Source organism: Stegodyphus dumicola, chromosome 8, assembly GCF_044657685.1.
Source record: "Stegodyphus dumicola isolate Sdum_Otavi_A_Nest chromosome 8, ASM4465768v1".
Taxonomy (NCBI): Eukaryota; Metazoa; Arthropoda; class Arachnida; order Araneae; family Eresidae; genus Stegodyphus; species Stegodyphus dumicola.
The window spans coordinates 11,418,048-11,426,309 of NC_140775.1; positions in this window are offsets into that span (position 1 = coordinate 11,418,048).

The following is an 8,262-nucleotide window of genomic DNA, read 5'->3' on the forward strand; positions in this document are numbered from 1 at the left end:
AAGTCCTAGCTAGTAACCTTTATCGCCTTACCAAAATGTCGCCAAACTACCTGTTACCATATTCTAAAGATTAGCCATAGATAGCATAGTTCTGAAAATAATTCAGACTGAAAATACGTATATTTTTGGTACATAAATAAATATTATACGTTTTTTTATAAGCCTTTATTTAGCTCCCACTGGTGTTTGCCGTTACGGTCAGAAGTATTTCGTCGATTTTTAAACAATTTCCTGATAAGTTAACGAGCTGAAATTTTGCACACACTGCTTGTGGATGACAATATCATGAAATGAAGGAATAATAATAAAAATAATAATAATAATAATCGATTTAAATTTATTTCTTAGCTTAATGTCTGAACGACCTTTTGCTCATATCTTCGTTTAATGAATAAATAAAAAATCTGACAATGTTATTGTTTGCCACCATCGGATGCACGGGAACAAAATCTTTTTAATGAAATTTGCATGATATTTTTAATATATTTTCTGTTTTACGTAAATCAAAAAAATGCTTTTTTGGGGGACTGTGTGATGTCTGTTTAAGCCTAATAGGAACGCTAGCCCCTAATGAGATATTACTCTCGAAACGGCATTTTGCTTTGAATCACTTTTAATGGCGTATCAATTTTCATATCGTTACCGCTAAATGCTATCATCTTGCAACATATTTAAAGAAATTAAATCATGAAGAATCTACATGAATGTCTGCTTGTTTCTCGCATTACAAAAAAGCAACGGTACCTAGAGCTATACAATTTTGAATAACTTAGTCCTGCACCCGAATATGGGCACCTGGAATTCCGAATTTTGAATTTGTTTTATTATCTAATTTATGTTTTGTAAAAATTTGACGAATTTTTGATTAAAAAACTCAACGATATCAAAGCGAGCAGAGGCAATACTGTAACGAATGAAACATTTTTAGCTTCGGCGCGCGAGACTGTCTATCGCAAATTTTAAAAATATGCTCTTTTTAAACATTTTCTGAATTTGCTTGATTCGAATTTTACGTGGCCTAGCGCCAAGAACGGGATATTTAATAAATAAAGTAAACACCCGAAACGTTAACAATAAAAAGACAAAAAAGGAAAAAAAAAAAAAAAAAAGAGTGCTTTGTACAGCCATCTTAGTCAGAAAACTGAACATTGATATGATGAACTGAAAATTACAGACAAATGTATGCCAACACTTAACGCCGCATCAGGAACTAAAAGTAAACTGCTATACTGCTTTTGAAATTTTTGCAATTTTGCTGTTCAATTGTATATGGCGTAAGTGCGAAGAAAATTATGCTTAAAAATAAAGCTAAAGAAACACACACACAAAAAAAAAAAAAAAAAAAAAAAAAAAAAATGTCATCAGGAGTGAGTGATACGGACTGGTAGACTGCGATCTCAGCAAGAGCGTAAAAAACCTTAAGAAAACCTTTTAGGCAACCGTTAAAATCTGAAAAATTTCAGATTTTTTTCTTTTTTTTTCCTTTTTCTTTTTTCTGAAATTTCCATATAGTTATAAAACAACTAGAAAGCCCGGCGGTCATACGAAATGACCGCTGTCCTAGCTATTATAAATTGTAATTAAAATGATTTGTCTTACATGTATAAGTTTTCTATTATATTTTGGGGTACGAAATTTAGCGTTATAAATTTGCGTACGTTTGCCTTATAGATACGTTTTGGGTTAAGAAATTTAACGTTGTGAATTTGTGTATGTCTGTGTTATCTATGTAAATGTTCTATTATTTTGCCGAATTGTATATTATCGAAATAGTGTATTATAAATTTGTGTATATTTTCTTATAATGATGTCTTGGTATATATAGAATTGTATACTATGATTTCGTGAATGTTATCGTACTTATGTAATTGTTCTATTATATTTTAAAATAGAAAATTTTAGCTTTGTAAAAATTTGTGCACATTTATATATATTTTTCTTCTCTTATGTTTTTGACCTTGTGTTTGAGGCAGATATTAGTCAAGACTACTGATTTCGAGGGCAAACAGGACAGATCACTGTTCATCATCTGCAAAGAAATCTGCATCCATATATAAAATTTCAACATTCTACGGCTATTCGTATTTGAGTTATGCGAGATACATACACACGTGCGTTCAGATGTCACGAAGAAATCTCTTTTGAAACCATTTTACAATCCGTTTTGGGAAAAAGAGTTCGTTACTGTATGCGTACATACAGATGTTACGCAAAAATATATAATTCAAATCTTGTTGTTTTGCGGACAAAAAGCTCTGAAAGCATTTTCTCAGTCAAATTCGCTTTATTGGAGCATTCCATAGCTAAACCATGAATAAGCAACGTCCACAAGAAGTTAAATGGATGAACTACAAACAGCTTTAATAGATAAAAGTAAGATACTTTGCAATTGAACAATCAGTTCTTTTTTTGCCAGTCCGAGTTTAATAAGCGGTAGAGAGGAGTTTAATAAACGACGGTGATTTTGCTATTGATTAATACATATTTGTTTTGCTAATTCAAACTGAATTAATCTGAATTAGCTTATTTACTGCACAAAATGAATTTTTGTTTAAAATGCAAAGTGTAAATACGTGATCCCAATCTGGCGAGAATACTAAATAACAAATATACTCGTGAACAGAATTCGTGGAATAAAGATATAATTACAGTTGTAAACCATTTCAAAAACAGATGATTGCCAATGCAAACAAGTGTTCACGTTCCCCCTGACACGCTCAATTTGCGTTCAGCTAAAAATTCAGTTTAAAGAACAAAAACAGATTTAATAATTTTAAAGGAAAATGCATTTATTGGCAACAATGTATTTCATAGTTTTGGCAACAATAAAAGAAAATTCTGAACTTAAATTTGAAAACCAAATGTATATGAGAAACCATTGGCTAGTACAGTTACGGAAGCAACCAATAAACTATCGGCGACAAACACTTCAGCCGCTTATATATAGAGAGAGATTACCGTATCCACTGTTTATTAAACTCGCAGGTTAATAAAATCAACCGCTTATTATGTTCAATTTTCCAGGAACCAAAACAAATATGTATTAATCAGAAGTTGTTTATATATATATATCTACAGAATTATGGTGACAATGCATATTCAATGTAAAACTCTGTGTATGTAATTTTCTTTACAACTCTGATATTTTTATAAATAATGCCGCAGATCTCCAGGCTCACTCGGCCTGGTTATCGCAGATAGTAGACATTTTCCGCATAGTGAGCAATAGTTGAATAGTCATTCATTGGCGACACAACTGCTCACCGCGTGGCGACCGACCCTGAACAAGTAATGAGCTTGCCGCAGGACCCATGGAATTAGGAGATAAGTTCATGACCGGACCACTGGTGTTTGCCCCCAATCGAACTTGGTCGACCCACTCAATTTCCCGGCTGGATCAAACTTAACACTCTCTTGCTGTTGAAGAAGGTGTTGACCTTACCCAGCCCGGGAATAAAACCCCGAACCTGTGGTGCTGCTACGTGGAAGGAGAATACTGATCATTTGCAATTAAATCGTAAATTATCAAGCATGGAGATAAGAAAGTCTTACTTCTTAATTCCATGTTACCAAGAGAGGTGAAAGGGGGACATTAGAAGAAGGGGAGATGGGGTTTGAAGGAAAATATGAGGGGTCTTCTAGCTTCTGTGCATTCTGCTTAACAGAGGGAAATATATAAAATTGGTATTCTTTGAATGAATGCAATTTTGTACTACGAAAATAAGCTAATGAAAGCTATAAGTATAAACTATAAGTCAAATGCATCGTTTTTTAAGGCACATATTTGTCACATCAATAAATTACATTGTAAAGATTTTGTATTTCGAATGCTATGTTATATCAGTACGAAGTATCCAAGTATCTGAGAAATATCGCTAGTACAGGACTGTGCCAACAACTGCAATACTCAGTCTTGCGAGCTTCCAAGTGTTGTTTCTGGTAGCGCAAGTACGGAGCATAGCTGCAAAAGTCTTAAGAGTAGATATCATCGCACACGATTCCACCTACCTAAACACTAATTGATTAAGTGTACGGTAAATAGATTTGTTAAGGAAAGAAAGGTTAATCAAAATGAGTTGCATTTTCGTTTTTCCTACTGCAAAACCATCTAATAGACTAATCTAATAGATGTAATCTTTAAATTATTCCAATAATATACAAAACAATGGAGAGTCCATTATTCTGAACTAGAATTCACTAGTGCAAATCATATTTTGGTTTCAAACGGTTTTCATTAATTTCGTTAATGGTGTGAATATTCGTAGAAATATAGGTAAAAATAGTTATAAATAATTCATGATTAATGTTTATGTAAGAAATATAGGTAAAACAGTTATAAATATTTAATTATTAATGTTTATGTACTATATTATTAAAACGCTTATTTTTTAATTACCTCAATTTTTGTAATGATAAGCTATAAACTATTATTATATGAAAAAAAAACAAAAGAAAGAAAATTAATTATTTGCTTATATTTGGTAAAATGTCATTAGACAATACCTATAAAGAGTATCTGTGACTGTTTTTAAACTACTCACTTGTTGAATTGAAAAGCAATGAGTTGTTATAATTTCAAAGATAAATTAAAGAGCTTATGCTCAGAGAATGACAGCAACTCGCAGAAATCGCGATTTGCGACAGAGACGAATGTTTAAGGCTATGGTACCTTAATACAGAATAATGTGAAATGAAACAGCAAGTATGATAAACATCTCGAAAAGTCAAAATTAAATTTCATAATTGAATAAAATTTATGACGCTGATAAGTTGCTTAAAATGTATTTCTGAGTTTCAAAGAATTTCGAAAGCTTTCCTCCACTTTTTATCCAAGCTTTGGACTGGCAGAACATATGCAAAAATAACAAAGGGGCTGCACGAACTTCGCTACAGCTTATCGCTGTTTATAAATATTTTCCTGGTTTTCTTTAAGTCTAATGAAAAAATGAGCCTATTTTCCCTAAAACATTCTCCACGAAAGCATGACTTTGTTAGCCACCTCTCATATAGTTCGCCGTATTCAATTAAATAAACACACAAAATCTCCTTACTCGTAAGATGATTAAGTAATTAATTTCATGTTAGATAAACAAAGCTTTTTTAAAAAATTATGATGCTTTTCATAGACTATTTTAGTGCTAATTAATGCTGTTCAGTTTGAATTGGATCGGATTATTTGTTTACAGCAGCGTTTCTCAAATTTTTCGGCCCCACCAGTGGCCGAGCGGTAAAGTCGCTGAACACTAGTAGTTCGGTCCGAGGTTCGAATGCCGCGAACGGGCTGGCCGCATGGGTGTTTTCGTGGTTTTCTCCATGTGTAACTCGTATACCAGCCAGTTTTCCTTAGAAAGTCCTCCACGAAGGCATCCCATCCCTTAGGCAGATAGCCCTAGTGTGCTTTGCCATAATTAAATACACCACACCACACCCAAGTTTTTCGGTTTCGAGACCAACATATATATATATATATATATATTGCTCAGGAGCAAGGAAAAGGAAATCTACAGGCGAAAATAATGTAATGATGAAATGTAAATAAATAAATAGGTATAATCAATAAAATCATCCGATAAATATAATTTAATTAGCTATTATAAGTAGATATATGTTATTAATAATCCAAAACGTTCATACTGATATTATTAAATTGCTTAATAATACATAAAAGAATATAAGAAAATAAGAGAGATAAAAGAATATAATAAAAGAATATAAGAGCATTTCAAAACTTTCGCGACCTATATAACTTATCTGCACTTTGGTACCATGTACACATTTTGGTAACAACTGACTTACAATAAAGAGTAGAGGAAAGTTCTGTCTCTAGTTCCACTCTAGATTTTATTCCTGATATATTGATATTGAACGAGACCTAAAAACAACTTTCTCTTACAATATATCTCCCCTTATGACCTCTAACACACCCGTTTACTTTTCTCGTCGTCATTAACGTCAACCTCCCCTTCTTGACCACCCATATGAGAGGCTGGCAAGAGGAGGCTAAAGTTACCTGCTGTACGCCACTATAATCCCAAAGTTCCAAGCTGCTATGCGATGCGTTAGCACTTGAGCCACCTTCTTTAAGTATAATAGAAAGATTATATATATATATAACATATATATAGTGTATATATTGTTACGTTTTTTTTTTTTTTTCTGACACCAGTTGTTAGGTTATTTTCTTCCTTCATGTTCGTGTGGATTTGGAGTGAATAACCACGGCACTTGATGAAGTATCGAAACACACTTTATTGGTCGGTATTAATCAGGACAACTCTAAAATTTTGTTTACAGTCGTCGAACTGTTATAAACATGCTGACACGATCAGCGACACTGGCTCCAGGTTATCAGGCTATCACGGTAACGACAGCTTCACGGCAAAGCACCAGAGTACAGCTCCCGACTCTGCTTGGTCATCCTCGGAACTCCACGTACTCTCGAGACTCTTCACGCTACAACTCGCGATGCAGTCGACGACACACCACAGCTCCCGACTCTTTGGTTCAGTCGTTACCGGAGCTCAACACGCTCTCTCGATGATGGACTAACCGCGATACACTACGAGACTCTTTCGGTGCACTCGACGACCCACTCGGCACTCGCTGCCCGGCTGTCAACATGATCGACTCCGCAGGGATTGACTCGCTAGACGAGACACCAGCTCGATACTAACTATCTTGCACTCTATGCGAGGCACACACTCTCGCCCTCTCGACGAGGCACACTCACTCAATGACTGACTATCAGCTCGCTAGACGAGGCACACACTCAGTGACTGCGGACAAGCAGGGTTTATATAGCTTTTGGCTTGTATTGAGACCATTCTGGGCGAAACCAGTAAGAATGCGTTCCAGAAGGTTCTCCATCCGTCCATGGCATATCGCGAATTTTGTCGCCAAACGGGCGATCTCTTGCCAAATGTGACAACCGTGCCTTCCTTGTTATTTTATGGCAACCCTAAAACTGCTTTGTGGGGAAGCCATCTTACCGCTCCTGTACATTTCGTAACAATATGTAATAAGATGACTTGGTGAAAGAAAGTTGCAACGGATTGACGATGGTTCACTCCATTATAACATGAAGAGGCTTTATTGCATTTGTTAGAAAGATGACACTCGAAGACAAACATGCAATAGAAACAAACTCAAAAGTAATAAACAGCAGGAACTTTGATGGCTAGAAATGTTGACCCATAATGAATAGGTGACTGACAGCCGAGGCCCATAAAATCTTCATTTTATTTTCAGCAAGCATACCCTCTTCCCTACCACAAATACACACAGGAGGACTTTTAGCTCATTATATGTATATTTAGAGTGCCCTCATGCCTCAAAGACCGAGATTCGAACCCGGGCCATTCGGTACTGCAATAGGCTCCCCTAACCACTACACCGTCTCGGCGGCCAGTTGTAAATATGTAAGACAAATATACATAAATTTATATTATATTATTCGGAATAAACAAGGTTGTAATATAAATTAATGATTGTTAAGTTTTTCGGAGCAGGAAATATGAAAAATGAACCATTCCTTAATTAGGATTCGAACCAGTTATCTACCCATTGACAATCATTTACAAAAGCACTTACTAAAGGCAATCACGCACGGAGGAATGCAAAAATTTCTTGTATGCCCTTTCCAATAATGAACGACTAGAGAGAGGCACGAAACTCTGTCGACTCTGTTTACGTTGTGAAGACCTATCATCCACTGCGTTTTACGTTCGAATGCCACTGTAAAAATTATTGACTTTTTGGATCAAGAAACATGATAAACAAACTCTCCTCGACGGGATTCCAACCATGGATCTCCATACTCCCAGATGTATGTTTCAACCACTTACACCACAAGCGCAGGACAACGCAAAAAATCTTAGAAGATATGCAAAAATACTTTCTACCACACTATCTTATGCAATAGGATATTTTATACATGTCAAAACGATGAAGTACATTTACATTTTGAAAGGTGAAAATGAAGTATAAATATCGCATAGGACTTTTCTTCCTAATGTGATGTCGGCAACCAAAATGACAGCAAATTTTGATGCAATCAAATATTACTGCAATAAAAATTTTAACTCGATGTTAAAAAGGAACTTGATGACAGCTATACATAAGCTAACTTAAGGAGCTAACTTTAATTGCATGCTGGAAGAAGTAATATATTTTTAATTGCTTTGGACTGCAAGTGTTCTTTTTTATTTGTTGAAAAGACGATTTCAAGCCTCTTTTTTAAAATTTCTTATTACGAAACATAAC